The sequence below is a fragment of the Atractosteus spatula genome, chromosome 5 (assembly GCF_055471065.1).
Source record: "Atractosteus spatula isolate fAtrSpa1 chromosome 5, fAtrSpa1.hap1, whole genome shotgun sequence".
NCBI lineage: Eukaryota > Metazoa > Chordata > Actinopteri > Semionotiformes > Lepisosteidae > Atractosteus > Atractosteus spatula.
Window position 1 is genome coordinate 3,067,184 of NC_142710.1, and position 18,091 is coordinate 3,085,274.

Consider the following 18,091-nt stretch of genomic DNA (forward strand, 5'->3'; position numbering starts at 1 on the left):
CCTCCTGTCCAGCCAGCACATGTCCACAGACATTCACAACAGCGACATATCATAAAACGTTTGCACATATAGTTAAATTATTAGTTGTTTTTCAGGAAGTTAAAAAAAACACTTGAACTACTTATCCAGTCTCTCGAAATAAAAAAACTAATAATAATGTAACATGCCACTGTTGGTTCATGAACAAAGTTATACTGAGATTTCCTTAGATACGCAATTAAAAAAAAATAAAAAAAAATTGGAATCACCGGCGGAACACATTCCATAAGAATCAGCGCTTTTGCAGTATATTTCACCTTTAAAGGTGGCTTCTCAAAACGCTTTACAGGATAAAAACAACAAGAACAGCAACAACAACAATATTGTATTTCATTGCACTTTGAAAACCAGGTAATAACTTAACCATATGTGCAAACGTTTCATATGTTGCTGTTGTGGATGCCTGTGGAGTGTATCTTATTTGCCGCGCGCCCTCCCCCCCTCTCTCCCTCAATTCAATTCAAGGTGTTTTATTAGCATGGCAGATGGGTTCAATCAGTGTTGGGTATTTACTTTGCTTTGAGATTCCACTTTTAAAGGTGATATATACATTTTTGACTAAAATAAATTGATATCTTTGTCTTCTAAGCTCTCTGTGTACAGTGGAGCCTCCTGTCCAGCCAGCACATGTCCACAGACATTCACAACAGCGACATATCATAAAACGTTTGCACATATAGTTAAATTATTAGTTGTTTTTCAGGTAGTTAAAAAAAACACTTGAACTACTTATCCAGTCTCTCGAAATAAAAAAACTAATAATAATGTAACATGCCACTGTTGGTTCATGAACAAAGTTATACTGAGATTTCCTTAGATACGCAATTAAAAAAAAATAAAAAAAAATTGGAATCACCGGCGGAACACATTCCATAAGAATCAGCGCTTTTGCAGTATATTTCGCCTTTAAAGGTGGCTTCTCAAAACGCTTTACAGGATAAAAACAACAAGAACAGCAACAACAACAATATTGTATTTCATTGCACTTTGAAAACCAGGTAATAACTTAACCATATGTGCAAACGTTTCATATGTTGCTGTTGTGGATGCCTGTGGAGTGTATCTTATTTGCCGCGCGCCCTCCCCCCCTCTCTCCCTCAATTCAATTCAATTCAAGGTGTTTTATTAGCATGGCAGATGGGTTCAATCAGTGTTGGGTATTTACTTTGCTTTGAGATTCCACTTTTAAAGGTGATATATAAATTTTTGAATAAAATAAATTGATATCTTTGTCTTCTAAGCTCTCTGTGTACAGCGGAGCCTCCTGTCCAGCCAGCACATGTCCACAGACATTTACAACAGCGAAATATCATAAAATGTTTGCACATATAGTGTGCAAAAATGCACTTTATTTACTAAAAATAAGACAGAGATACTGTATCAATTTATGTTGCATTAGCCTGATTATGATTAAAAAAACACATATAATTAAACACGCGTTTGCGATTTAAATCAAAAAACGATTTAAATCAATATAAATGTTTATATTGTATCGCATACTGTCCAGCCTCCATTTCTCTATAAAAATTTACTCTATCACACACACACACAATAGAAGCAGGAAGCAGAAGCAGGGACCGTTGTCAGAAGGGAAGAAGGTGACTATTCATTGTTATCAAAAATGACTTAGAATCGATCATGTTGTGATATTTTGAAATATAAAAGTCAATTGATTGTCCATAATATCGCTATTCTATTTTTTCGAAGAAATGTTTGTTAAAAGAAAAGTCCAGCACCAGCTGGATTTGAACACACAACCCATGAGCTGATAAGCGGGCACGTAGAATATAATAATATCGTTATTAAATTCTTTAGATACGCGATTCCATATTATATTCCCTATTAATCAAATTCTAAAAGTATGCTTGTTGACTCCGGTATCTCTTTAGTTAAAGACTTCGATGCTTAAAATGTTTAGGGAGAAATGGAATACTGGTGTGTATTTTTTCTTTAAAGTACCAAGACCAGCCATATACAGTACTGTATGTTTATGTTCCAAAATTAATATCGTTTATGGCCTTCACACGCGTTACAGTATGCTCCTATTCTTTTTATGCTCAGCTACTAAGATTTCCCTTCAGTGGTAAAATTCTATATCTACAACGGGCACAGCAAAGACGTTTACTGTAAGTCTTTCTACGACAGACCAACCGACCACGAGTGCGCCTGTCGGTCATCCAATCACATACTGCAGTGCCGCGCGTCATCTTGCGTCACAATGCGCGACGCCACCTGTGGTACGTGTCTGTAACGCGCACTTTGAATGGCTGCATCTGTAGGACAGACATGCAACCCAGACAGAAATTTAAATGTTAACAGACACATCATTTGAATTTACCATAAAGCATCACGTAGTCGGCAGGTTATGAACTGCACGGGGAGACCCCAATAAAGCTGTAGTCCATCGCCTTAACCACTCGGCCACAACTACACGCACAGCCTCACCTGCTCCTCCGCCAGCTGATCCCATCAACCACCAGGACCCCACTACGGTCCTCGAGTATCACACTGGTATTAGAAATGCAGCGAGACTCCGGCATTCAGATCTGTTTTATAAGCAAAACAATGTTTATGAAGAAGGTGAAATACTGCTGTGTATTTTCCTCATTTTTAGCCGCCACTGCCGGCTATACACAGTATGATAATATTGCAAATATCGTATTATTTTCAGCTGCAAACAATTAATTATAGTTACAAAATTTCACCTTAATATTCCATATTAAGTGGATTTAAAGATGCTAAACAGTAGGAAAAGAGATTAAATGAAGATAATCGTTTCACCAACATCTACCGCTCCACGAGCGCTCTAGACTTTAACTTCAACAAAGTGATCACTCGGCACTCCTACACCGCGCTCAGAGATGACTGGGCTCTGTCTACATTAGACATGCTCTTTCACAGCCTAGCCCACCTGCTCAGGACCTTCTCACACTTTCTAAAGAAAATGTACACGTCTTTGTGACAAGCCTGTCTTAGATTTTTTTTAACTTCTTTTTAAGAACGCAGGATGTATAATCCTGCGTCTGTGAATTGAGAAACAGAGGTGTCTGTTTTATAAAAGTTGAAACAGTGGCCCGTACGGGGATCGAAACCGCGACCGTGGCGTTATGAGCACCACGCTCTAACCAACTGAGTTAACCAGCCTCCTACTACCCACTGCGTGATCTGTTGCTGTCAGACGTGCTTCTGTGTTAAACGCACAAGGACAAAAACAGCCCGGAGACTCCGATCGAGCACTGGGCTGTGCTTTTCTCCCTTGGAAAGGTCACGCTTTCCACGAGGTATGCAAGAACACGCGTGTATGAGCGAACAGGAGCCGCCTGTGTCAGAAGAGTAAATGAGACTGACCCGCTACCTACTGCGCTAACGAGGCTGGGTGATTAGTTGTAACTCAGACCATATTCCCCCAAAAGATTAAAACGCCGGGCTAAAGAAAAGAGATCTCATCTTCATAACTCACCGGACAAGAGACCAGAACACCACGCGAAGTCATATAAAGCGCATTAAACTGATGACCACAAAACTTTGAAACATACAGCAGGCAAACAATGTCAGAAATGAGGTTTCTAACGCTGGAAAGTTATTTTAATTGAGCTTGGGACGAGTGAAAGCACACGGTGAGTTCACCTGCTTTCAGTTGTTTATTTACGCTCATGAACACTCAATAAGTAGCTAAGAGCGCTTGGTTTCATCCTTTTAGTTTCATTGTTTTCAAAAGTTCATCGTAATATTTTTGTCAGCGATTGTTATAATAAATAGAGAAAGATTTTTAAACAAAATCACATTCAGGCAGATTTTCAAAAACCTTTTAAGAGTTGACGGGTTTCACCTTTGGAGCAGCAGTTAGATTAGTCGGAAAAAGGAAATTTGTATAACATCTCTCCACATTTTCATTCTCAATTCTGTGAAGAATCATATTAACAGGCTGAACTGGAAACATCAGCCCTGAGAGGAAGAACACAGGAAACAGAGCTCACAACTAACACCAAGCACGTGCTCCTTGTTAGTATTGTGGTGAGTATCCCCGCCTGTCACGCGGGATACCGGGGTTCGATTCCCCGACGGGGAGACGGATAACTCTTTAACTACCTCACATCAGTTTAAAAAAAACAACGTTTTAACTGAAAATGAGACAAACTCGTCTCCCGTTAGAGCTGAAACAGCAATTCATCAGTAGAAGCAGAAGCCTTTAGAATACGAGACATGTTCACCTTCAAACCCGCAGCCACTGGACTCGCTTGTCTCGGGACTAATTGCAATGAGAATCGCGTTAGTAGCTCCGTGTCCTTATCCGGTCTCTTTCAAATTACGAGGGACGTTCAGTTATATACTGTGCAAACAGGAAAGACAAGGTAACAAACCTATATTAACGGGTCCTGCATATTCATTTACTGATCAGATGAATTGAAATGTTCTGATTCACAGCTCCTGCAGTTCGTGCTCAGGGTTCAGCTCGCGAGATGCTGTAGAAACAATTTCGGTGTGCAGTACTTAGTGCTTCCTTCACTGGCGCTCTACGGAGAAAAGATGAGAATGTCTCTGTGATATATTTATTATATTTCTATAGTTTATACCGATAAGAAAGCTGTGTGTGTCAGGAGTGGGATTCGAACCCATGCCTCCAGAGGAGACTGCGACCTGAACGCAGCGCCTTAGACCGCTCGGCCATCCTAACTTCTGACAATGAGGCCAGCCGGTCCCATGAGGCACCGCGACCGCACTACGTTCCTCGAGTATCACAATGGTATTAGAAATACAGCGAGACTCCGGCATTCAAATCTGTCGCAGATGCGCTGGGTTATATCAGCAAAAAAATGTTTATGAAGAAGGTGAAATACTGCTGTGTATTTTCCTCATTTTTAGCCGCCACTGCCGGCTATAGACAATATGATAATATTTCAAATATCGTATTATTTTCAGCTGCAAACAATTCCTTATAGTTACAACATTTCATTTTAATATTCCATATTAAGTGGATTTAAAGATGATAAACAGTTGGAGAACAGATTAAATGAAGATAATCATTTCACCAACATCTACCACTCCACTAGCACCACCTAGCAATGGTGTTTTCTCAGTGAATCAGCGCTGCGTGATGAGAAATGACACACGTTCTGAGTGGCGCCTTGTTCCTCCCCAGACCGTTATTGAGGTGCCTCTCTGTTTTTAAGACTCAAAGGGATTTCAAGTCCAGCATCTTAACCACTCGGCCACAACTACACACACAAACCCACCTTCACCCGAACTGACACGGGCTCGTTCCCGCATCGTTTCCACTCCGTCCCACTCTCTTCGTGCTCAGTTTTGGGATTTCTATCTATCTATACCGATAATCACCAGCGGATTCACTAAGCAAACACAAAAGGTAGCGAAACAGCCTCTCTGTTTCCTTTCAAGAGCTGTAGAGTCTCTCCAGCAATCAGAAGTTCCCGCGGGTTTAGATAAATTAAACTTGAATTGCCTTTTTTAGACTTCACCCATCAGATGGCTCATAAAAAACAAACGCATCTGCGACAGATTTGGCAGGAGAGAGGGAAAGGGTGGGCTCGTTGGCCTAGTCTAAACGATCGGCGCGAGTCTCACTGCACTGGTCTGTTTCCCATCAGTCGGTGAGATCCACACCATCCGCTGTCACAATAAATCCCAATCCATCATTTAGGATCCCAGCCATTCCGGAACAAATTCTCCCCCCTGCGCTCTGGCAAGCGGTACCGTGCTATTAAAACAAGATCAACTGGACTCCAGAACAGTTTCTATCCCACTGCAGTGCACATCCTCAACAGCTAACTGCAGGGCCTCAGCCTCAATGCATGTCCACTCTCTGCTCTTCCTCATTGTCTATTATGTTTCATTGTTACTACTACATACTTATTGTCCCACAACATAATCCAGTCAGCAGGATTTGTACCTGCGCGTGGAGACCTCAAAGGATTTTCAGTTTATCACCTTAACCACTCGGCCACGACTACCCGCAAAACTTACGTTCTCCGAACTGACATGGGCTCGTTCCCGGATCATTTCCAACCTGTCTCCGGCCTGTCTCTGGTCTCTGTGCGCGAAGAGACCATCTTTTTTTCTATTATTGTAGGAAGACATATCCAGCCCTCCTCGGGAGCACAGCACAGCGAGTGTCGTGAGGTTATAGCCAGGTGCTGCAGCTGACGGGCTGACTGCTAGTTTACAAGATCCGGTGGTGGAGACACCTTCACCACTCGGAGTTTATCTGCTGCTCTCATGTATCATTATTTTAAAAAGGTGTGAGTGGACACCGAGCATCATAGCGAGGGATCGAACCGTGTTTATCGCGGACAAAAGGTAAGAAGTGAGTTTGATATGTCTTCCTATCACATAATGAAACCGGGCTCATCCAGAATTTGAACCCAAGACTTTTCGCACCCTAAGTGAGAATCATACCCCTAGACCAACAAGCCACTTGGTGAGATTTCAAATTGTTCTTTTCAGAATGATGGCGAAAAGGGGTGACGATTCACCTGTCGGAATGAACATGATATATATGAACATTATTTCCGTGTGACTGTTGTAACACAGACCATATTCCCTCAAAAGATTAAAACGCCGAGCTGAAGAAAAGAGAAGATCTCATCTTCATAACTCACCGGACAAGAGACCAGAACACCACGCGAAGTCATATAAAGCGCATTAAACTGATGACCACAAAACTTTGAACCGTATATCAGGCAAACAACGTTCAGAAATGGAGTAAAAAGCAAGCGGGAATTATAACTAAGCAGTCTGAGTGTGGATCGTGTCGTTGGTGACGGGGAAAGAGTGTCTCCCACTTTCATCATTCCACCCCGGAGCGGATTAGGAAGGAGACAGAAATGAAACCGGTTTCCCTCTGAGCGTCTTCCAGGCTGTAATACGCGCGCTGCCTGTTCACGGGCGACGTGGCGGACTGACCGCTGTGGCCACCAGGTGTCGCCAAAGACAATACAGCACAGGAATGAACGAGCCAGAGCTCAGTATCTGGTGTTTCTTCTTCGTTTCTTAGTTTCTGTTCGTAACAATAGTGCGTGTAGGAGAAATGAAAGTAAGAAATTAGTTATAAAATACATTTAATGTTTCAAAATATCTTATGGTATAAATGAACAATTTCAGTTCATTTAAGTGATTCTACCTTGTGATAATCATGATAATACAGTTTCACAGTGTATCAAATACTGTGTTGACATTTGTGGTCCAAATAAAAGAATGAAGTCATGCCCCACTCAAAAACCATGGTTCAAGAATAAAATCAAAGCCAAGCTGAAGGAGCGGTCTGTGGCCTTCAACTCTGGAGATCTTGGGCTGTACAGGAAAGCCAGGTGTGACCTGGAGAGGGCCATCAGACATGCGAAAAGGGACGACAGAGACAGGCTTGAATCACAATGTGGGGGCATTAACACAGCGCACCTCTGGAATGGCCTGAGGGCTGTCATTAATTATAAAGGACAAATGGTTGTTAAAACAACAGCTGATGATTCACTGCCTGACCAACTAAACAACTTCTATGCCAGGTCTGATGCTCACAACACGGACCCTTCACCCAGAACGCCCAGTGAGCCTGGGGAGCTTGTGCTGCAGCTGTCTGAACAGGGGGTACGGAGAGCTTACGGAAAGGTGGAGCCACGCAAGACTGCTGGCCTGATGGCCTCCCCTCCTGTGTTTAAAAGGCCTGCCTGTCCTGGAGAGAGGTCTCCTGTAGCAGGACTGTTGCCCACACTTGCCTGCTGGCCTTCAAAGAGCTGCTGGGCTCAGGAGCAGAGAGGGGGACCCCAGCCCGGGTACTGGGGAGCCCTGGTCCACTTGAGTCTTTCGGCGATGACGCTGAAAGGGAGAGAGGAATGGGGTTTAGTTGGAGATGGAGATTTGAATTGCCGTTCCTGAGGCGCCTCTCTGTCCCTATGGCTCTCCCCTGAAGGAGAGCTGTCAGCCGACATTATCAGCAACCATCGAGTTCAAGCGCAGGATTTCCTCCGTACCAGAGGCGAATGACGAGAACTGTGACACAGAGAGACTCCCTGTCAGATAAAATGATACGACAAACGTGCAGCTCAGTCTGATAGGAATTAAATGTTAACAGGGATGTTACTTGAATTTATTCTAGTCCATCACCTTAACCACATGGCCCCGACTACACACGCATCCTCACCTTCTCCCGAACTGACACAGACGCGTTCCCGCATCATTTCCAACCCAAAATCTCTCTGCATGATTAATTTGCTATTTCTTTCTCTCTATATCGATCATCACCAGCAGATCCACTAAGAAAACAGAAGGTAGGAAAACTCAGCGGTAGATACTTGACTAACGAGGCCGGTTAGTTCAGTTGGTTAGAGCGTGGTGCTAATAACGCCAAGGTCGCGGGTTTGAAATACACATCATTATGAAAAGACGACCTATAAATCAATCAAAATTACTTCCACTTCTCTTTATTGGTGGAAATCGCAGAAATTAACGGAATTGTTTCATCTTCGGATGAACTTCCAAAAAGATTCTTCCGGGTTACAGGCGGGGATACTCACCCCTATACTAACGAGGAGCGGGAGCTCTGTTTCCTCTCAGGAGACGTTTCCTCTCGGGGCTGATATTTCAGGATTTGGCGATTTGGCTTTCATTTCGATTATCTTCAGAAACTTGTTCCCAGCTGTGGAACCGCTACTGCTCCCCCACAGAGGCTACTATCACGTTCGGAATCGATTATTTCAGCTTCGGTTTTGAGTTTTAAAACGCGTTAAGAAGTCCTTCCGACAGAGCATGGGCCAGGTGAGAGGAAATGGTGTTTTCACCGGGTCTCGGATGTGTAAAGACGCCTATAAACTGTTAGTGAGTAATATAAATTCATTAATGGTGAAGTAATTAATTTCAGTTTGTAGTCTATTTCTGTTGTTTCCGCTCTTGATGAAACCAGACAGTTGAGCCACTTTTAAAGACACAACTACACTAACGAGGAGCGCGTGTCTACCGCTGAGCGAGAGATCTGTTCACTGTCAGGAGACATTTCCTCTCAGGGCTGATCTTTTAGGTTTCAGCGTTTAGTTCATCTTCATCCTTCTTTTTGCAGGAGATTGTAATAACAATTACGGATTAAAAAAAATCTAACTCAGATTTTCGAAAAACTTCTAAAAGTTGACCGACTGCCCCTTTGGAAGGGAAATGTATATAAGATCTCTCTCCCTGCTTCAGAAACTGTCATCACACTGGAGAGAAGTTACACGTGTCCATACGCGCTTCTGACAGGAATCACAATAACATCGCAGTGAAAGCAAATGGCGTTTTCACCTGTTTAATTGCACGTTATTGTTGGAAAATGCAACGGAATTCGTTATTCTTCTGATATGAGTTTAAACAAACGTTTAATTGTAAGTGAAGTCAGCTTGTTAAAAATGAAACCAGCGCCCCGTCGCAGAAACGTACCCCGGTCTCCCGCGTGAAAAGCGGGGATCCTCCTGTGCGCCATACTGACGGGGAGCGACCGCGGTGAAGTTAGCTTGAAGCTCGAAAGCGATTTTGGCCTGTAGCGTTTTCACGAAATCCCCTAGAGTTACGAGAACGATATTTAGGAATATAAATTTATTATAATTCTGAGAAGTATAGGACTGACCTCTTTAACAACGCACGATGTGTAATTCTGCGTCTGTGAATTGAGAAACAGAGATGTCTGTTTTATAAAAGGCGAGAGAGTGGCATTCAAATCTGCCGCAGATGCGCTGGGTTATATAAGCAAAAAAATGTTTATGAAGAAGGTGAAATACTGCTGTGTATTTTCCTCTTGTTTAGCCGCCACTGCCGGCTATACACAGTATGATAATATTGCAAATATCGTATTATCTTCAGCTGCAAACAATTCCTTATAGTTACAAAATTTCACCTTAATATTCCATGTTAAGTGGATTTAAAGATGATAAACAGTAGGAAAACAGGTTAAATGAAGATAATCGTTTCATCAACATCTACCGCTCCACGAGCGCTTTAGACTTTAACTTCAACACAGTGATCACTCGGCACTACTACACCGCGCTCAGTGATGACTGGGCTCTGTCTACATTAGACATGCGCTTTCACAGCCTAGCCCACCTGCTCAGGACCTTCTCACTGTCTCTAAAGAAGAATTACACGTCACTGTGACAAGCCTGTCTTAGAAGTGCTCTGTGCTCTGTTTACAACAAAAACCACAGCCCGCTTGAGTCTAGGTCTTACTGACAGAGAAATGTATTTTTTGACATTCTGGGGCTAAACTTTTATTGTGTTGTTTTGTTGTGCTTCAGTCATCTGTTTGACCTTCCTCGCGGGGAAATTATAAAGACTCTACAGTTCGGACACCTACTCTGATATTTCGATCTTAAATTAAGGTCTGCTTCTTTTGACGGTCTTATTATGCAAAGAGTGTAAGACCCAAGTGCTCGTTTATTAAAGTCCGAGATCCTGACCGATTTGACTTTATACCGATAATTGCAGCAAATTAATGAAGAAAAGAGAAACACGAGAAAAAAACTGCTGCACACATGTGGCCAGTCTTAATGAGCTGTTGCTGTCAGACGTGTTTCTGTGTTAAACGCACAAGGACAAAACCAGCCCGGAGACTCCGATCGAGCACTGGGCTGTGCTTTTCTCCCTTGGAAAGGTCACGCATTCCGCGAGGTAGGCAAGAACACGCGTGTATGAGCGAACAGGACCCACCTGGCACGAGTGAATGACCCCCCCGCGAGCTCACTGGCAGGAGAGAGGGGAAGGGTGGGCTCGTTGGTTTAGTCCAAGCGAACGGCGCGAGTCTCACTGCACTGGTCTGTCTCCGGTCTCTGGGCGCGAAGAACACGTGTGAAATTTGAGGGGCAGCTTGCCGCAGGGCTCGTTGGTCTAGGGGTATGATTCTCGCTTTGGGTGCGAGAGGTCCCGGGTTCAAATCCCGGACGAGCCCGTCTTTTTTTCTATTATTGTAGGAAGCCCTCCTCGGGAGCACAGCAGAGCGAGTGTCGTGAGGTTATAGCCAGGTGCTGCAGCTGACGGGCTGACTGCTGGTTTACAAGATCCGGTGGTGGAGACACCTTCACCTCTAAGAGTTTATCTGCAGCTCTCATGTATCATTATTTTAAAAAGGTGTGAGTGGACACCGAGCATCATAGCGAGGGATCGAACTGTGTTTATCGCGGACTAAACATCTCGTATTCGGCGTGGAAGTGAAGAACACGCGTGTGGGAGTGAACGTCCCACGCCCCATCCGTGAAGAGCCCGAAACAGCACTGAGCCCTGCCCCGTGTGAGGATCGAACTCACGACCTTCAGATTATGAGACTGACGCGCTACCTACTGCGCTAACGAGGCTGGACGATGGCTGAGCTGCAGTATGAACTCACACGATATGATTTCAAATCAATCGGTGAGATCCACACCATCCGCTGTCACAATCCTGTCAACATCCAGGCTGTTACTGAGGTGCCTCTCTGTTTTGGAGACTCAAATGGATTTCAAGTCCAGCGACTTAACCACTCGGCCACGACTACACGCACAAACCTACCTTCTCCCGAACTGACACAGGCTCGTTCCCGCATCATTTCCAACCCAAAATCTCTCTGCGTGATTAATTTGCTATTTCTGTCTCTCTATATCGATCATCACCAGCTGATTCACTAAGAAAACAAGAGGTAGGAAAACTCAGCGGTAGATATGTGTCTCACGAGGCCGGTTAGCTCAGTTGGTTAGAGCGTGGTGCTAATAACGCCAAGGTCGCGGGTTCGATCCCCGTACGGGCCAGTGAGTCTCATCTTCACACACCCACTATTTCTAGTCTATCGACGCAGAAATACACATCATTATGAAAAGACGACCTATAAATAAATCAAAATTACTTCCACTTCTCTTTATTGGTGGAAATCGCAGAAATTAACGGAATTGTTTCATCTTCGGATGAACTTCCAAAAAGATTCTTCCGGGTTACAGGCGGGGATACTCACCCCTATACTAACGAGGAGCGGGAGCTCTGTTTCCTCTCAGGAGACGTTTCCTCTCGGGGCTGATATTTCAGGATTTGGCGATTTGGCTTTCATTTCGATTATCTTCAGAAACTTGTTCCCAGCTGTGGAACCGCTACTGCTCCCCCACAGAGGCTACTATCACGTTCGGAATCGATTATTTCAGCTTCGGTTTTGAGTTTTAAAACGCGTTAAGAAGTCCTTCCGACAGAGCATGGGCCAGGTGAGAGGAAATGGTGTTTTCACCGGGTCTCGGATGTGTAAAGACGCCTATAAACTGTTAGTGAGTAATATAAATTCATTAATGGTGAAGTAATTAATTTCAGTTTGTAGTCTATTTCTGTTGTTTCCGCTCTTGATGAAACCAGACAGTTGAGCCACTTTTAAAGACACAACTACACTAACGAGGAGCGCGTGTCTACCGCTGAGCGAGAGATCTGTTCACTGTCAGGAGACATTTCCTCTCAGGGCTGATCTTTTAGGTTTCAGCGTTTAGTTCATCTTCATCCTTCTTTTTGCAGGAGATTGTAATAACAATTACGGATTAAAAAAAATCTAACTCAGATTTTCGAAAAACTTCTAAAAGTTGACCGACTGCCCCTTTGGAAGGGAAATGTATATAAGATCTCTCTCCCTGCTTCAGAAACTGTCATCACACTGGAGAGAAGTTACACGTGTCCATACGCGCTTCTGACAGGAATCACAATAACATCGCAGTGAAAGCAAATGGCGTTTTCACCTGTTTAATTGCACGTTATTGTTGGAAAATGCAACGGAATTCGTTATTCTTCTGATATGAGTTTAAACAAACGTTTAATTGTAAGTGAAGTCAGCTTGTTAAAAATGAAACCAGCGCCCCGTCGCAGAAACGTACCCCGGTCTCCCGCGTGAAAAGCGGGGATCCTCCTGTGCGCCATACTGACGGGGAGCGACCGCGGTGAAGTTAGCTTGAAGCTCGAAAGCGATTTTGGCCTGTAGCGTTTTCACGAAATCCCCTAGAGTTACGAGAACGATATTTAGGAATATAAATTTATTATAATTCTGAGAAGTATAGGACTGACCTCTTTAACAACGCACGATGTGTAATTCTGCGTCTGTGAATTGAGAAACAGAGATGTCTGTTTTATAAAAGGCGAGAGAGTGGCATTCAAATCTGCCGCAGATGCGCTGGGTTATATAAGCAAAAAAATGTTTATGAAGAAGGTGAAATACTGCTGTGTATTTTCCTCTTGTTTAGCCGCCACTGCCGGCTATACACAGTATGATAATATTGCAAATATCGTATTATCTTCAGCTGCAAACAATTCCTTATAGTTACAAAATTTCACCTTAATATTCCATGTTAAGTGGATTTAAAGATGATAAACAGTAGGAAAACAGGTTAAATGAAGATAATCGTTTCATCAACATCTACCGCTCCACGAGCGCTTTAGACTTTAACTTCAACACAGTGATCACTCGGCACTACTACACCGCGCTCAGTGATGACTGGGCTCTGTCTACATTAGACATGCGCTTTCACAGCCTAGCCCACCTGCTCAGGACCTTCTCACTGTCTCTAAAGAAGAATTACACGTCACTGTGACAAGCCTGTCTTAGAAGTGCTCTGTGCTCTGTTTACAACAAAAACCACAGCCCGCTTGAGTCTAGGTCTTACTGACAGAGAAATGTATTTTTTGACATTCTGGGGCTAAACTTTTATTGTGTTGTTTTGTTGTGCTTCAGTCATCTGTTTGACCTTCCTCGCGGGGAAATTATAAAGACTCTACAGTTCGGACACCTACTCTGATATTTCGATCTTAAATTAAGGTCTGCTTCTTTTGACGGTCTTATTATGCAAAGAGTGTAAGACCCAAGTGCTCGTTTATTAAAGTCCGAGATCCTGACCGATTTGACTTTATACCGATAATTGCAGCAAATTAATGAAGAAAAGAGAAACACGAGAAAAAAACTGCTGCACACATGTGGCCAGTCTTAATGAGCTGTTGCTGTCAGACGTGTTTCTGTGTTAAACGCACAAGGACAAAACCAGCCCGGAGACTCCGATCGAGCACTGGGCTGTGCTTTTCTCCCTTGGAAAGGTCACGCATTCCGCGAGGTAGGCAAGAACACGCGTGTATGAGCGAACAGGACCCACCTGGCACGAGTGAATGACCCCCCCGCGAGCTCACTGGCAGGAGAGAGGGGAAGGGTGGGCTCGTTGGTTTAGTCCAAGCGAACGGCGCGAGTCTCACTGCACTGGTCTGTCTCCGGTCTCTGGGCGCGAAGAACACGTGTGAAATTTGAGGGGCAGCTTGCCGCAGGGCTCGTTGGTCTAGGGGTATGATTCTCGCTTTGGGTGCGAGAGGTCCCGGGTTCAAATCCCGGACGAGCCCGTCTTTTTTTCTATTATTGTAGGAAGCCCTCCTCGGGAGCACAGCAGAGCGAGTGTCGTGAGGTTATAGCCAGGTGCTGCAGCTGACGGGCTGACTGCTGGTTTACAAGATCCGGTGGTGGAGACACCTTCACCTCTAAGAGTTTATCTGCAGCTCTCATGTATCATTATTTTAAAAAGGTGTGAGTGGACACCGAGCATCATAGCGAGGGATCGAACTGTGTTTATCGCGGACTAAACATCTCGTATTCGGCGTGGAAGTGAAGAACACACGTGTGGGAGTGAACGTCCCACGCCCCATCCGTGAAGAGCCCGAAACAGCACTGAGCCCTGCCCCGTGTGAGGATCGAACTCACGACCTTCAGATTATGAGACTGACGCGCTACCTACTGCGCTAACGAGGCTGGACGATGGCTGAGCTGCAGTATGAACTCACACGATATGATTTCAAATCAATCGGTGAGATCCACACCATCCGCTGTCACAATCCTGTCAACATCCAGGCTGTTACTGAGGTGCCTCTCTGTTTTGGAGACTCAAATGGATTTCAAGTCCAGCGACTTAACCACTCGGCCACGACTACACGCACAAACCTACCTTCTCCCGAACTGACACAGGCTCGTTCCCGCATCATTTCCAACCCAAAATCTCTCTGCGTGATTAATTTGCTATTTCTGTCTCTCTATATCGATCATCACCAGCTGATTCACTAAGAAAACAAGAGGTAGGAAAACTCAGCGGTAGATATGTGTCTCACGAGGCCGGTTAGCTCAGTTGGTTAGAGCGTGGTGCTAATAACGCCAAGGTCGCGGGTTCGATCCCCGTACGGGCCAGTGAGTCTCATCTTCACACACCCACTATTTCTAGTCTATCGACGCAGAAATACACATCATTATGAAAAGACGACCTATAAATAAATCAAAATTACTTCCACTTCTCTTTATTGGTGGAAATCGCAGAAATTAACGGAATTGTTTCATCTTCGGATGAACTTCCAAAAAGATTCTTCCGGGTTACAGGCGGGGATACTCACCCCTATACTAACGAGGAGCGGGAGCTCTGTTTCCTCTCAGGAGACGTTTCCTCTCGGGGCTGATATTTCAGGATTTGGCGATTTGGCTTTCATTTCGATTATCTTCAGAAACTTGTTCCCAGCTGTGGAACCGCTACTGCTCCCCCACAGAGGCTACTATCACGTTCGGAATCGATTATTTCAGCTTCGGTTTTGAGTTTTAAAACGCGTTAAGAAGTCCTTCCGACAGAGCATGGGCCAGGTGAGAGGAAATGGTGTTTTCACCGGGTCTCGGATGTGTAAAGACGCCTATAAACTGTTAGTGAGTAATATAAATTCATTAATGGTGAAGTAATTAATTTCAGTTTGTAGTCTATTTCTGTTGTTTCCGCTCTTGATGAAACCAGACAGTTGAGCCACTTTTAAAGACACAACTACACTAACGAGGAGCGCGTGTCTACCGCTGAGCGAGAGATCTGTTCACTGTCAGGAGACATTTCCTCTCAGGGCTGATCTTTTAGGTTTCAGCGTTTAGTTCATCTTCATCCTTCTTTTTGCAGGAGATTGTAATAACAATTACGGATTAAAAAAAATCTAACTCAGATTTTCGAAAAACTTCTAAAAGTTGACCGACTGCCCCTTTGGAAGGGAAATGTATATAAGATCTCTCTCCCTGCTTCAGAAACTGTCATCACACTGGAGAGAAGTTACACGTGTCCATACGCGCTTCTGACAGGAATCACAATAACATCGCAGTGAAAGCAAATGGCGTTTTCACCTGTTTAATTGCACGTTATTGTTGGAAAATGCAACGGAATTCGTTATTCTTCTGATATGAGTTTAAACAAACGTTTAATTGTAAGTGAAGTCAGCTTGTTAAAAATGAAACCAGCGCCCCGTCGCAGAAACGTACCCCGGTCTCCTGCGTGAAAAGCGGGGATCCTCCTGTGCGCCATACTGACGGGGAGCGACCGCGGTGAAGTTAGCTTGAAGCTCGAAAGCGATTTTGGCCTGTAGCGTTTTCACGAAATCCCCTAGAGTTACGAGAACGATATTTAGGAATATAAATTTATTATAATTCTGAGAAGTATAGGACTGACCTCTTTAACAACGCACGATGTGTAATTCTGCGTCTGTGAATTGAGAAACAGAGATGTCTGTTTTATAAAAGGCGAGAGAGTGGCATTCAAATCTGCCGCAGATGCGCTGGGTTATATAAGCAAAAAAATGTTTATGAAGAAGGTGAAATACTGCTGTGTATTTTCCTCTTGTTTAGCCGCCACTGCCGGCTATACACAGTATGATAATATTGCAAATATCGTATTATCTTCAGCTGCAAACAATTCCTTATAGTTACAAAATTTCACCTTAATATTCCATGTTAAGTGGATTTAAAGATGATAAACAGTAGGAAAACAGGTTAAATGAAGATAATCGTTTCATCAACATCTACCGCTCCACGAGCGCTTTAGACTTTAACTTCAACACAGTGATCACTCGGCACTACTACACCGCGCTCAGTGATGACTGGGCTCTGTCTACATTAGACATGCGCTTTCACAGCCTAGCCCACCTGCTCAGGACCTTCTCACTGTCTCTAAAGAAGAATTACACGTCACTGTGACAAGCCTGTCTTAGAAGTGCTCTGTGCTCTGTTTACAACAAAAACCACAGCCCGCTTGAGTCTAGGTCTTACTGACAGAGAAATGTATTTTTTGAAATTCTGGGGCTAAACTTTTATTGTGTTGTTTTGTTGTGCTTCAGTCATCTGTTTGACCTTCCTCGCGGGGAAATTATAAAGACTCTACAGTTCGGACACCTACTCTGATATTTCGATCTTAAATTAAGGTCTGCTTCTTTTGACGGTCTTATTATGCAAAGAGTGTAAGACCCAAGTGCTCGTTTATTAAAGTCCGAGATCCTGACCGATTTGACTTTATACCGATAATTGCAGCAAATTAATGAAGAAAAGAGAAACACGAGAAAAAAACTGCTGCACACATGTGGCCAGTCTTAATGAGCTGTTGCTGTCAGACGTGTTTCTGTGTTAAACGCACAAGGACAAAACCAGCCCGGAGACTCCGATCGAGCACTGGGCTGTGCTTTTCTCCCTTGGAAAGGTCACGCATTCCACGAAGTAGGCAAGAACACGCGTGTATGAGCGAACAGGACCCACCTGGCACGAGTGAATGACCCCCCCGCGAGCTCACTGGCAGGAGAGAGGGGAAGGGTGGGCTCGTTGGTTTAGTCCAAGCGAACGGCGCGAGTCTCACTGCACTGGTCTGTCTCCGGTCTCTGGGCGCGAAGAACACGTGTGAAATTTGAGGGGCAGCTTGTCGCAGGGCTCGTTGGTCTAGGGGTATGATTCTCGCTTTGGGTGCGAGAGGTCCCGGGTTCAAATCCCGAACGAGCCCGTCTTTTTTTCTATTATTGTAGGAAGCCCTCCTCGGGAGCACAGCAGAGCGAGTGTCGTGAGGTTATAGTCAGGTGCTGCAGCTGACGGGCTGACTGCTGGTTTACAAGATCCGGTGGTGGAGACACCTTCACCTCTAAGAGTTTATCTGCAGCTCTCATGTATCATTATTTTAAAAAGGTGTGAGTGGACACCGAGCATCATAGCGAGGGATCGAACTGTGTTTATCGCGGACTAAACATCTCGTATTCGGCGTGGAAGTGAAGAACACGCGTGTGGGAGTGA

At 44.2% G+C, this 18,091-nt stretch overlaps 8 non-coding genes across 8 annotated transcripts; 5 read left to right on the forward strand and 3 right to left on the reverse strand.

The window, feature by feature from the left end:
* Positions 1-4,631: 4,631 nt before the first annotated feature.
* Positions 4,632-4,714, reverse strand: trnal-cag (transfer RNA leucine (anticodon CAG)). Its single transcript has one exon. It is a non-coding gene; the product is annotated as a tRNA-Leu (tRNA).
* A 6,171-nt stretch (positions 4,715-10,885) lies between these two features.
* trnap-ugg (transfer RNA proline (anticodon UGG)) lies at positions 10,886-10,957 on the forward strand. The gene has a single exon. It is a non-coding gene; the product is annotated as a tRNA-Pro (tRNA).
* Positions 10,958-11,287: 330 nt separating this feature from the next.
* On the reverse strand, positions 11,288-11,360 carry trnam-cau (transfer RNA methionine (anticodon CAU)). The gene has a single exon. It is a non-coding gene; the product is annotated as a tRNA-Met (tRNA).
* Positions 11,361-11,715: 355 nt separating this feature from the next.
* trnai-aau (transfer RNA isoleucine (anticodon AAU)) lies at positions 11,716-11,789 on the forward strand. Its single transcript has one exon. It is a non-coding gene; the product is annotated as a tRNA-Ile (tRNA).
* A 2,521-nt stretch (positions 11,790-14,310) lies between these two features.
* Positions 14,311-14,382, forward strand: trnap-ugg (transfer RNA proline (anticodon UGG)). Its single transcript has one exon. It is a non-coding gene; the product is annotated as a tRNA-Pro (tRNA).
* A 330-nt stretch (positions 14,383-14,712) lies between these two features.
* trnam-cau (transfer RNA methionine (anticodon CAU)) lies at positions 14,713-14,785 on the reverse strand. The gene has a single exon. It is a non-coding gene; the product is annotated as a tRNA-Met (tRNA).
* Positions 14,786-15,140: 355 nt separating this feature from the next.
* On the forward strand, positions 15,141-15,214 carry trnai-aau (transfer RNA isoleucine (anticodon AAU)). Its single transcript has one exon. It is a non-coding gene; the product is annotated as a tRNA-Ile (tRNA).
* A 2,521-nt stretch (positions 15,215-17,735) lies between these two features.
* On the forward strand, positions 17,736-17,807 carry trnap-ugg (transfer RNA proline (anticodon UGG)). Its single transcript has one exon. It is a non-coding gene; the product is annotated as a tRNA-Pro (tRNA).
* Positions 17,808-18,091: the final 284 nt, after the last annotated feature.